The sequence below is a fragment of the Hirundo rustica genome (genome assembly GCF_015227805.2).
Source record: "Hirundo rustica isolate bHirRus1 chromosome 4 unlocalized genomic scaffold, bHirRus1.pri.v3 SUPER_4_unloc_1, whole genome shotgun sequence".
Lineage (NCBI taxonomy): Eukaryota > Metazoa > Chordata > Aves > Passeriformes > Hirundinidae > Hirundo > Hirundo rustica.
The window spans coordinates 13,717-26,596 of NW_026690174.1; the positions used below are offsets into that span (position 1 = coordinate 13,717).

Consider the following 12,880-nt stretch of genomic DNA (forward strand, 5'->3'; position numbering starts at 1 on the left):
AAATGGATTGCCCTCATCACTCGGTGCACCCGTATTGGAAACCCAAATCACCCTGAGATTTTAGAAGTAATTACCAACTGGCCAGAAAGTCTAAACTTTAATCTCACAGATGGAGAGGAGCAGGAACAAGTGACACTTGCCAAAGCAACTCCACCATATTACTAACTGCCAGCCAAAGAAACGCGCTATGCTCTTTTCACTAATAGTTCCTGCCGCATCCTAAGGAGAAACCAGAAGGAAAAAGCAGCCGTATAAAACCCCACACTGCAAGTTGCACAAGCCACTGAAAGGGAGAGTGGATCGAGTCAACTAACTGAACCCAGAGCTGTTCAACTAGTCCTGGACATTGCTGAAAGAGAGAAGTGACCAAAGCTCTGCCTCCACGCCGAGTCACGGATACACTGATTGGCATTCACCAGTTCTCTATGGGCTTTGCTGGAAAGGTGGAAAAAGGCCAACTGGCAGTGTAGGGGGAAACCAATCTGGGCTGCCGATGAATGGTAGGGCACTGCCAGTCGGGTCGAGAAGCTGCCTGTCAAAGTCCACCGTGTAGATGCCCATGTCCCCAAGAGTCGGGCTAACGAGGAGCACCAGAACAACAAACAGGTAGGTCAGGCTGCAAAGACAGACGTGTCAAAGATAGACTTAGACTGGCAACACAAGGGAGAGTTGTTCCTAGCTCCATGGGCCCATGATGCCTCAGGTCATCAGGGCAGGGATGCCACCTATAAGTGGGCACGAGACCGAGGGCTGGATCTAACCATGCACAGTACTTCTCAGGTTATCCATGACTGTGAGTCGTGTGCTGCCATCAAGCAGGCCAAGCGGGCAAAGCCGCTATGGTATGGCGGGCGAAGGTCCAAGTATAAGTACGGGGAAGCCTGGCAGATTGACTACATCACCCTTCCCCAAACCCGCCAAGGCCAGCGCTATGTGCTGACCATGGTGGAAGCAACCACTGGATGGTTGGAGACCTACCCCGTGCCTCACGCTACTGCCTGGAACACCATGGTGGGCCTTGAAAAGCAAATCCTCTGGAGACATGGCACCCCGGAGAGAATCGAGTCAGACAATGGGACCCACTTCAAGAACAGCCTTATAAACACCTGGGCTAGAGAACATGCCATTGAATGCACTCCACTCATGCACCTCGAGGGTCATCAAGCCCCTCCCTTTTGTGGTCGCGGCACCTGCCGCTAGACCAGGTTGCTCAAAGCCTCATCTAACCTGACACTGAACACTGCCAGGGATAGGGCATCCACAACTTCTCTGAAAAACCCCTCTCACTGCCTTGCCACCCTCACAGTACAGCATTTGTACCTGTTCTGTAATAGAAACCTGCCCTCTTGCCATTGAAGGCCATTCCCCTCTGTCCTATCATTCCAAGGTCTTGTATATATTTTTTGTCCAGCCTTCTTATAACCCCCTTTCAGCACAGGAAGGATGCTCTAAGTGTTGCCAAAGCCTTTTTTCCAGGCTGAAAAACCCCAGCCCTCCCAGCTTGCCTTTCCAGGAGAGGTTCTGTAGCCCTTATGTCTCCTCTGGAGTCATTGCAGCAGGTTCATGTCCTTCTCATGTTGGAGGCCCCAGAGCTGGAGACAGCACTCTGCGTCCCAGGAAAACGATTCCCTTCCCTGTGGATATTTAAGACGTGTCATTTCCTGGTCTTCCATGTCTCAAGGTAGATGACACTGGAATTTACTTCTTTTAGGAACGTAGGAGCATTTGGGATGCTGGCAAAAGGAACAGCCCAAAGTAAAGGTCTTTAGTTTTTCCAGAGAGGAAATGGTCTCCTAATGCAGCCTCTCTTTTTTTCCTCTTCTTGGGTGGTTTTCTTTGTTTGTTTTTTAATTCTGATTGCTGAACTTAGTTTGAGCACTAAATCACTCATACAAAAAGGCAATCACGAGTTATAGCTGCAGTCCTAGATTTTAATGTCAGATAAACAAGATGCAGCTTCACATCGTTATTTCCTTTTCATATTACATTCGCATAGTTCTTTATGGAACTGGGGCAGAGCAACTAAAATGCTGGTTTAGGACAGGAAAAATAGCAGAACGTGAATTGGGTCTGTTCTTCAGCAATAGCAGACCTTTGAAACTAAACTCACAGCTCAGGAGTGCAAACCTTAGTGCAATAAAGCTTTGTGGATATAAAACCACTTCACACTGTCAGCTGAACTCGATGTTGTGCCGCATTTCAGTGCGGTCATCATTTTCTTTTCTACTTCTATTCACATTTGCAGAAGCCTCAAGAAAAATTTCAATTCAAGAGCAACTTACCCAGAGACTCCACCACTGATGCCACAATACAGAAATAGGACCCGTCCAGTGCTTCCAGACTGTCAAACCCTAGAGAACTTGCTGCTTTCTTACTGTTAAAACTGATCTCAGCAACTCCATTTTCAATCTGGAAACCAAACAGAAAGCATCACTTGAGAATCAATGATTTAGAAATAATACACAGACCACATGCAGATTCAGTATGTTTCTGTTCATTGTCTGTTTTCAGAGGCAATCAAAGGTGGAGATGTGCTTCAGAAGAATTCTTTATTCCCTCAAATTATCTTCAATTAATCAACCCGTGGCACATCATGCAAAGTTTGGGTGCAGGTTCAGCAAGAGGTAGGGATACCACAGAGATAGCTGCAGTCAATGAGGAAAAGGGATCATTAGGGTAGAACATCCTCCCCAGAAGAAATCAATACCATGTTGATCTGCTTGTCTCCATTTGATTTCAGTTATTCCGTAAGAGCTACACTGAAGCTATTTCATAGAAATTTGAATCCCAGATTGAAATGCCATTGTCTCAGATGCTGCCTTCGAATTCCATTTCCAAGAGCATTTCTCTGCCCCTGATGCCAGCGTTGCACAGGAAAAGTCCACACTGGGGAGCTGTGGATGCAAATCACCACTTGAGGCCCATTCTCACCAAATTTGATGGAAAATCTTCAGTGGGATTGGATCAGTCCTGAATTATGCACTTGCATTCTACACAGACTGGACTCACTGCCCAGCGTACAGTCCAGATTTTCCCTCCATGCAGGTGACACCAATCCAGACTCCGTGAGCAATCCAGTCTTGGTTTTCTTTTCCCCTTTGCCGACTCCATTCCAGTTCCCAGGAGAAAGACAGTCTGGGTTTTCCCTCCAACTGGGGGAGGTCCAGCCCAAGGGAACCCTTCTAGGTAGCATCTAGAACCGCGGTTCTAGGTCGCCCTAGGTAGGTGGAACCTAACCCAACCCCTTGAACCTCCATGGACCAAATCTCCACCCCTCCCCCCCACTGTCCTATCGTGCTGACTCCTTCCTCTAATACTCATAGCAAGCCAAAATCACCTGGAACAAGAACCCCCCCCATCCGCAAACAAATTTTTATCACAACAGTTATCATAGTTTGTTGTCATGCATTCATTGGGTTTCTATTGCATCGGATTTATAACGTTTTTTCCTATTTGTCCTTGCCCAGCAGTTCCCATCTCCCCCACACTGAAATGGAACCTAACGCTCTTCCCCTGCTGCTTCTCCCTTATTGGGTGCTGCCTCTGGGCCCTGCCCCCTGGAGAAAAAGCCCCAACGGGGGAGGCGCCAGCTCTCTCTGGCATCGGCCAGTCATCGGGAAAGGTCGCCAGCAAAGCAGGCAGGACTTGAGAATCAAAGCTGTGAAATCCCACCTGGTGCCAGAGAGCAGACTCTTTCACTTTTGCCATCGGCGGTCGTCTAGTCACGTGGGGAAATTCTACAACTGGCGCGCAACGTGCGGCTCCAAGCCACAAAAGGTTCCCAAAAAGCTGGAAGAACCACTTGGGGAGCACGTGGCCCAGGAATCTCACGCGGCTATGTGAGTCACGAAACGTAGCCCACCCACGCAGAGACAGACCCATCAGGCTTGGCATTCGCTGCAGAGTCTCCGAAACACAGGATCCTACAGGCCAGGGCTACAGTTTTCTCCTTTGCACTCAAAAAACCCATCGGAGTGCTGCAAAGAAGCCCCCCGAATGGCAAGCTGCTCCCAGAGAAGGTGACCACGTGTTTGTGGAAATATGACCCTGGGAACTGAGACTGGAAGCTCTTTTTGCACCAAAAAGGGTCAGGCTCAGGCAAAAGGAGTGATTGGGAAAGAAAGGAAAGGAGCGCTGGAATTTTGGCAAGTACCACTTTCGGTTTTTTAAGGGAAAATCTTTTTCAGAGGCAGTGTTCCTCAGGGAAAAAGGGGTTTGCTTGCAGAGTGAACCTTCCAAGTGCTTTAAGAGCACGCTTCTTTCGGCAGCCTGGGGGGGTGGAAAAGGAAACTGTTTCCCCTTTTGGCTTTCCTTTCTCTCCAGCCAGCTTTTTTTTCCTTTCAGTTTCCCCGTCACAATAAAGAGGCCACAGAAACTCAAAATCTCAGCCAAAAATGGGTGCTAGGCTGTCTGTGTCTCACAAAAGAGTCTGTTACCATATTTCATATGCCTTGGGTGATGGCGAGACCCATTATTCAAAGAAACAGCTGAAAAAATTAATTCTGTGGTTGTTTTCTCAGTTTCCACATTTATCCTTAGAGCAAATAAGCTCCCCAGACTTTTGGGAGGCTATAACAAAAACAATAGTTGAATCTGGCTCCTCTAATAACAAAGAAGATGCAAATTTTGCTTTTTACAGCTTAAAAACTAGGTTTGCATTGCAAAAGCAAAATAAAAAGGAAAAAACAGCCAGTTCTTTGTGACTTTTCCCCAGCTTGTACCTTTGCAGGCAGTCCGAGTGCTCAAACCTTCCATCTTAGTGGTCCCCAGGTGGGGGGGGGGGAGTGTCACAAGATGGAGGGGATTCCTTTGTCCAAAATGGCCAAAGCCATGTGCTCCTGAGCCATGAGGAACCTCTCCCTTTGTCTGTCCCCCCTTCCCACAATTCCTTCTTCTCCCCAGACACCTCCTTCCCTTCGGTGCCGCCCCTGGCACTGCCCTCTCCTCTGACTCTGCCCCCTACCCTCAAACCTCTGCCCTCCGACTCCGCCGCGTGTGACTCAAGCCTCCAGCCCCTCCCTGCCCCTGCTTCCCACGGGTTCCCCGCCCACAGTCCCGGTTCCCATGCCCCGGAGGGAGCGGGGGGAGCCGGCAACCCAGAAGCAATCCCAGCTTCTCTGCCACCCCTTTCACATAGCAACAATCAAAAAGAGGGAGTGCCGTCCACAGTAATTGGGACTCCTTCCCCCAACAAGCGATTCAGGGTTTATGCAAAGCTCAGGCCAAATTTAAAGATGAAAGAGAATATTTCTGCAAATGTTTGAAAGCAAATTTAGCAAGAAATACTACAGTTCCCTTGGACCTCCAAAAAGATTTGCTTCCGGAGCTTTGGCAAAATCCTGAAACGGCTGTTGATAGTAAGAGTCTGCCAATTCAATTAGCAACTCAGCCCGATGATTCTTTCCAACCTTACAGTAAAATAAAGCAGCTCCCATCAGAACCTTTAGGAACATTTGTGGAGCGGTTAACCCGAGCTATCGAGTTACAGGTTAAGAATGAAGGAGCCCAGGAACAGGTCCTGGAGGACATGGCTCCGGCCGATGTAGACAAACAGTGCAAGGCAGCTATCCTCCGCCTGGCTATAGAAGCGGCTCCAACTTGACGTGACATGCTCCAGGTGTGTGCCAGGAAGATTCCCTTCATAAAAGCTCATCCAAACCACAGTGCCAGAGTCAAGCCGCCGCTGCAGACACCGTGCTTCCTGCACCTGTGCCAGGGCCACCGCCCAAGAGAGGAACAACGTGTCTCCTGTGCGATCAGGCTGGACATTGGCTATCTCAATGCCCTTTAAACAAGCAATTTCTGGATTTTCGGGACAATGGGGGCGGGAGGTCTCAAAGGTCCAAAGAGAATTTCTCAAAAAAACTAGAAAATGTAAATGTTAAACAAAATAATCCTTGCTTTAACCAGTTCTGCCTTTCAGCAAAAGTCACCGGATACGATAGTAAAGGATCCAGCCACCAGAGAAACAAAACGTCCTCATGATCAGGTCACCTGGGGTCGTGGGTACGCCTATGTGTCCACTGCCCCAGATCCCAAGTGGGTGCCAGCTGAGTGGGTGAAACCTTTCATTCCCAAAACTGTAAAACCACCTGCAGAGGCCCACAAGGGACCAGTGGCGCCAAAAGGAGGAGAAAGCGCCCAGCCTTCTCCTCCTAATGATCATTATTCCTTAACAGCGTTTTTCTAAACATTTTGCACTAAAAGTCATTTTTCTTTTGCAACTTTAAAGGTAACTCAAGGGCCGAACTCTGAGCAGCTCCCACCAACTGAGCCTTCCTCCTTCTTAATTTAAAAAGAAAAGGGGAAATGTTGTCATGTATTCTTTGGGTTTCTGTTGCATTGGATTTATAATGTTTTTTTTCTATCTGGCCTTGCCCAGCAGTGCCCATCCCCCCCACTGAAATGTCACCTAATGCTCTTCCCCTGCTGCTTCTCCCTTATTGGGTGCTGCCTCTGGGCCCTGCCCCCTGGAGAAAAAGCCCCAACGGGGGAAGCGCCAGCTCTCTCTGGCATCGGCCAGTCATCGGGAAAGGTCGCCAGCAAGGCAGGCAGGACTTGAGAATCAAAGCTGTAAAATCCCACCTGGTGCCAGAGAGCAGACTCTTTCACTTTTGCCATCGGCGGTTGTCTAGTCTCGTGGGGAAATTCTACAATAGTTCAATCCTTCATCCTCCTGGCCTTCTCAGCCTCAGAATCGATACTCTTCTACATCGCCTTTGAGGCCACCCACGTCCCGACCTTGATCCTCATCACCCAATGAGGGAACCGGCCCGAAAGACTAAATGCCGGCATTTGCCTCCTATTCTACACACTCACCAGCTCACTACCCCTGCTCATCGCCATCCTCCACCTACATAACCAAATAGGCACCCGTGACTTCCCAATCCTCAAACTTTCACACCCAACAATCACCTCCTCCTGAACAGGCATCGCATCAAGCCTCGCCCTCCTAATAGTTTTCATAGTTAAAGCTCCCCTCTAGGGACTACATCTAGGACTCCCCAAAGCTCATGTAGAAGCCCCTGTCGCAGGATCCATGCTCCTCGCCCCCCTGCTACTAAAGCTAGGAGGATATGGCATTATACGAATAACCATCCTCGGAAACCTAACATCAAACAACCTCCACTACCCTTTCATTACCCTCGCTCTAGGAGGGGCACTGATAACCAGCACCATTTGCCTACGCTAAATCAACCTAAAATCCCTAATGGCCTACTCATCAGTCAGCCACATAGGCCTAGCTGTCACCACAACCATCATTCAAACCCAATGAGTCTTCTCAGGGCCAATAATCCTAATCATCGCACACGCACTGACCTCCTCAATACTCTTCGGCCTAGCCAGCACCAACTACGAACGCACCCACAGCCCAATCCTCCTACTAACACGAGGCGTGCAACCCCTCCTACCTCTCATGGCCACCTGATGACTACTAGCAAACCTAACAAACATAGCATTACCCCCAACAACTAACCTCAGAGCAGAGCTAACCATCATCATCGCCTCGTTCGACCGATCTCCGCTCACAATCCTCCTCACCGCCTCATACGCTTTAGACATACTAACAATGACGCAACGAGGCACTCTTCCATCCCACATCACATCAGTCCAAAACTCCTCCACACGAGAACATCTCCTCAGAGCCCTACACATCATCCCCATGATCCTCTTCATCTTCAAGCCTGAACTCATCTCCGGCGCCCCGTATGCAAGTAGAGTTCAACCAAAACATTAGACTGTGATTCTAAAAAGAGAAGTTAAAACCTTCTTACCTGCCAAGGGCAGCTTTAACCAACAAGAACTGCTAATCCTTGCATCTCAGTCTAAAACCTCAGCCCCCTTACTTTCAAAGGATAGCAGTGCTCCAATGGAGCCACTCATCCCCATGCAAATCCAGGTGAAAGTAACGGACCTGCCATTAGTCCTAAACACCCTCCTCCTACTAACCCTAATAACCCTATCCACCCCCATGATCCTCACACTCCTATCACCCAACCTTAAAAACAGCCCAGCCACCAACACAAATACAGGAACAACCTCCTTCCTCATCAGCCTAATCCCGATATCAAGCCACATCTACACAGGGACGGAAAGTCTCATTTCCCTCTGAGAAGGAAAATTCATCATCACCTTCAAAAGCCCAATCAGCCGAAAGATAGACTTCTACTCCCTCACATTCTTCCCCATCGCCTTATTTGTATCCTGGTCTAGCCTACAGTTTGCAACATGATACATAGCCTCAGATCCATACATCACAAAATTCTTCTCCTACCTCCTCCTATGCCTCATCGCTATACTAATCCTAATTGTCGCCAACAACCTCTTCGTGCTACCCATCGGCTGAGAAGGAGGGAGCATTAGATCCTTCCTTCTGATCAGCTGTTGACATGGCCGAGCAGAAGCTAATACCGCCGCCCACCGAGCCGTCCTCTACAACCGAGCTGGCGATGTCGGACTTATTCTCTGCATCGCATGGCTAGCCTACACCTCAAACCCCTGAGAAATCCAACAACTCTCCTCCCCTTCCCAAACGCCCACGCTCCCCCTCCTGGGGCTCCTTCTGGCAGCAACAGGCAAATCCGCCCCATTCGGCCTCCACCCGTGACTCCCAGACGCCATAGAAGGCCCAACCCCCATCTCCGCTCTACTCCACTCCAGCATGATAGTAGTGGCCGGAATCTTCCTCCTTATCCAAACCCACCCTATATTTAACACTAACCAAACCGCCCTCGCTCTATGCCTGTGCCTAGGAGCTCTTGCCATACTATTTGCTGCTACATGCTCCCTCACCCAAAACGACATCAAACAAATCATCGCCTTTTCCACCTCAAGCCAACTAGGCCTCATAACAGTCACCATCGGACTCAACCTCCCACAACTAGCCTTCCTCCTTATTTCAACTCACGCATTCTTCAAAGCCGTACTAGTCCTGTGCGCAGGCTCCATCAGCCACAACCTTCATGGACAACAAGACATCCCAAAAACAGGAGGATTACAAAGAAACGTTACCAGCAACTACCTCCTGCCTCACCACTGCCAACCTAGCCTTAAGAGGAACTCCCTTCCTTGCAGGCTTCTAGGCAGGTGGAACCACGGTTTCGGGGGCGAGGGGATCCAGAGCCCAGCAGAAGCAGAGAGTCCATGATTGCCTGCTGTCCAGGGCAGATCCAACAGCTCCAGGCCATCCTTGAAATGCCCCCCTGGAGGATTGAGGAGTGAGGAAAGAGGTAAGAAACACTGCCTCACCTGGTTTTAAAGGCTGGGCCATTATCAGAAGGCATCAGTCTCCCTCTCCCCTGGAAGGGTAAGAGAAGGATAAAACATGTCCCAAAAAAACTGCTTTCCACAGATGAAAGAGAACACACATTTTTAGGTTACATAATCCAATCCAATCAGGTTCTTGCTCACACACTCAGGGGGGGCGGGGGGCGGCACGGGGAGTGAGTTTCTTGCCATGCTTAAATCACTGACACCAGCTACAGGAATTCTGTCATTTACTCAGGCTCAGAGCAAGAAGTTACAAAAGGAGAAGCTCATCATTGCACCTCAGCAATCCTACCAAAGACCACTGTGTTGATTTGGCACAGCCTGGTTTTGTGGTAGCAGCAGGGAGCCACCAGAGGTGGCTTCTGGGAGAAGCTGCTAGAAGCTTCCACCGTGTCCAACTGAGCCGCTTGCTGATAGCTCTGAAGATGGGCGTGCCGCTGGCCCAATTAGAAAGGTGGGTAAGGCCTCATGGTCCCATTGACAAAGAGCATCAAAGCAGCCCGCGGGCAGTTTGTTCCAGGGGTTGGGAGGCGCCGTGCCAGGGCCCATCCCGGCGCGGCACAGGTCAAGGCGCCGCTGCGGCCACTGCCAGCCCGGTGTGGCCGCGGCAAAGCCGGCCTGCCCGGCCCCATGGCCAGCTGCGCCCCAGGCAGGAGGGCAGGGCTGGCAGCTGCAGCTTCTCCTCCGGCAACACGCACCAGGAGAGGCCTTAAACAGCACCAGGGCCCCGGTGGCTGCCACCGCCCGCCCGATGGCCGCGGCAAAAACACGGCCAGCCACTCCCCGACACGGAGCCTAAACGAGATCAACTTCCTTGCTGCTGGGGGAGCCTGCAGGGATCTTTGAACTGGTGAAACATTCTAGCAGTAGCACCTACAAGCAGCAGCTTTTCTTCTAGTCAGAGGAGAGGAGGAAGTGAGAATGTGCTGGCAAACAATGTGGCGGCACCAAGGTGAATGGAAAAAAGGGGGAAGAAGTGCTCCAAAGTGCTCGTCACAGCTGAGATTCCTCTGCAAGCTGTAACGAGGACTGTGATGAAACAAGTTGTGGCCCTGTCAGTTTACACCAAGTCCACAGAGGATGCAGAGATGCACTCAGAGCCTGTGGGGAAAGCACTCATGCCAGAGGGGGTGGAAGCCAGAGAGCGCTTTGATCCACTGGGAGACCTGACTAGGAAGAGAGAGAGAGAGGGCCCCTGCTTCTAGAGATCAAGAGAACCTTTGCTTCCCAACTAGAGCAACCAAGCTCTAAAAAACGGCACCCTGGCCATGAGGAACCCATGACACAACAGCTCTGGAAAGGCTCTTGGCCTGTGGGAGGGACCCTACAGCATACCAAAGAAAAAACTCCTCTCCCTGAGCAAACAGAAAAAACCCTCCAATAATGAACTGACCAAAACCCCCATGCCCTCTCAGTAGGAAAGAGGAAGGGGCTGGGAGGGGAAAAAAAATACAAGGTGCAGCACCAGGGACCCTGAGACTTCACCATCCTCCAGAGCCACAGCCTGCGAGCTGGGAAGCCCCTGTCCCAGCCAAGCACTGGACAGCCTGTCCCACAACCGGGAATTCCCACGGGTGCGTCCACCCGCACGCAAAGAGGCTTCCGACTGTGCTGGGACAGGGCCCAGCTTGGACAATTGGGTGCCAGCAACAGGCTGACACAACGTCCAGTGCCGCAACAGCCGGGCTCGGCTTCCTCGTGGATTGGGCCCAAAGCCTGGCCAGGGCTTCAGGAGCAATCCAGGACTTCCCTTGGACCGTGGACTCCCCAACAAGACCATAGGTCTGATTTCGTGGTCTTGTCCAGCTTCTCAGGTACAGAAAGAACAATACTTTTCCAACTCCATTTGCTGCTTCTCCCTCTCTCTCAGGGTCCCAACAAGCTCTGCCTCAGCTCTTGTCCTACCCTTACAAGTCACCTCAAGAGAAGGGGAAAAAAAAAAAAGAGACAATTATTACTACTCACTCTGGCCACAGATTTAACATTCACTAGTGGGTTCAGCCTTCTGGAAAGAGAAGCAAAGCTCAATCTCCTGGGGCTGAGCTGTCCATTCCCTGGTCTGCTCTCACAAACCCTTCAACCACTCTGCCAAAGCCGCAGAGCTACAGGAGAGCTGTCCTTAGCCACAGTCACTTCTCCTGACACACATTTCCCATTACATATCCTGAGCAATCCAAGCGCTGATTTCACGCTTCCATAAGTGTGACCCAAGATCCCACGCACACAAGCACACCAAATTCCCACCGTGTGCCAAGAGCCTACAGGGCACTTGGGGTGTATCCTTAAGTACAAAGCACAAGAAGAAAAACCCAATCTTGCTCTGTGAAAACAAACAGTGAAAACTGCAGGAAATCCTTCCATAGAACAGAAGACACATACCTTTAACCCAGGCAGGTAATGAACTGCAGGAGGGGACCACCTGGCAGAAGAACACAGAGCACAGAACCAGGGGCTGCCTGAGTGCCTTCAGGCAAGCCTGCTGGATTGAAGGTAAAGCAGCAGGAGGAATGAACTCTGCACAAATACTTGGTGAGAAATTCCAAGGCAGAGCTACAATTTAACAGGAAAATGACAAGAAAGACAATAGCACAGAAACATATGGCTTAAACCAGACGATGACCTGACATGCTGTTGCTCAGGGTGGTGCTTTTCTCTATCATCCACCCCACTGTGTGACCACATCACAGTGCTGAGTCACCCTTCCCTGCAAGCTTTTCAGTCTGTAACTTCCATCCCTCAGGAGGAGCCGGAATTAAGAAAAACACCCCAATGCTGCCTGCCCTAAGCACGGATACAGCAACACCACCGGGAAAGGGAACAAAACTTCACAGCTCCCGCCCCAAACACCAACCCTGGCCAGAACCACAGACACAGCAAAAATTCACAGCTTAGAGGAATTAGCGCAGGAAAGGCTCTGTCTCCCGTTCCTTGCCCAACAGGCTCCAATTCCACACTGCAAGGAGGAGTCAGGGCTTTCACTGTAGAGGCCTGAAGAGCCGACATAATTCTGGTCCCGAAAGGAGCTTCCCAAAGCAATTCTCTGGCCCAGCAGAGAGCAAAACCCTCTGCACTCTACCAGAGCCACAGGAAACCCAAGCCAAGGCTAGAAGCTGATGCAGAAGATACAAAAAGCACCACTTCAGCCCTATAAGGACCAGGAAAAAGCCAAGCTGCAGCAACTCTTGCCTCCTGGGGGAGGCAACAGGCCCCCAGCATTAAACACAGCTTCAGCTGGGGCCACCCAACATCGGCCCTGCACCACACCACAAACCCAAACATATTGACTCCAACACGGTTCAAACAACTGAGTTAAACCACACGCTTACCTCGTGAAACAGCACAAGGGAGGAGAAGGCCATCACACACCAAAGGCACAGCCACAAACACCAACTCCCACCCAGCCCTCAGAAACACCCACCCCCGGCTCGTGATTGGCCGATGCACAGAGGCACTCGCAGCGCTGATTGGGCCGTGCGCCCAGGGCCCGCCCCCCACAGGTGCACGGCGTCCCCGCCCCGGAGCTCCTGGAGCCTCAGGTGGAGCTGCAGCACCGCCCCACCGCCGGCAGGGGGCGCTGCCGGGAACCCCGAGACAGCCCCGGCACACCTGC

At 50.8% G+C, this 12,880-nt stretch overlaps 1 long non-coding RNA gene across 1 annotated transcript; it reads right to left on the reverse strand.

Annotated features, from left to right (window-relative positions):
• Window positions 1-852: 852 nt before the first annotated feature.
• On the reverse strand, window positions 853-12,643 carry LOC131378776 (uncharacterized). Its single transcript, XR_009208647.1, has 3 exons — window positions 12,597-12,643; window positions 2,283-2,409; window positions 853-1,634 (listed from the first exon to the last, which is right to left on the reverse strand). It is a non-coding gene; the product is annotated as an uncharacterized LOC131378776 (long non-coding RNA).
• Window positions 12,644-12,880: the final 237 nt, after the last annotated feature.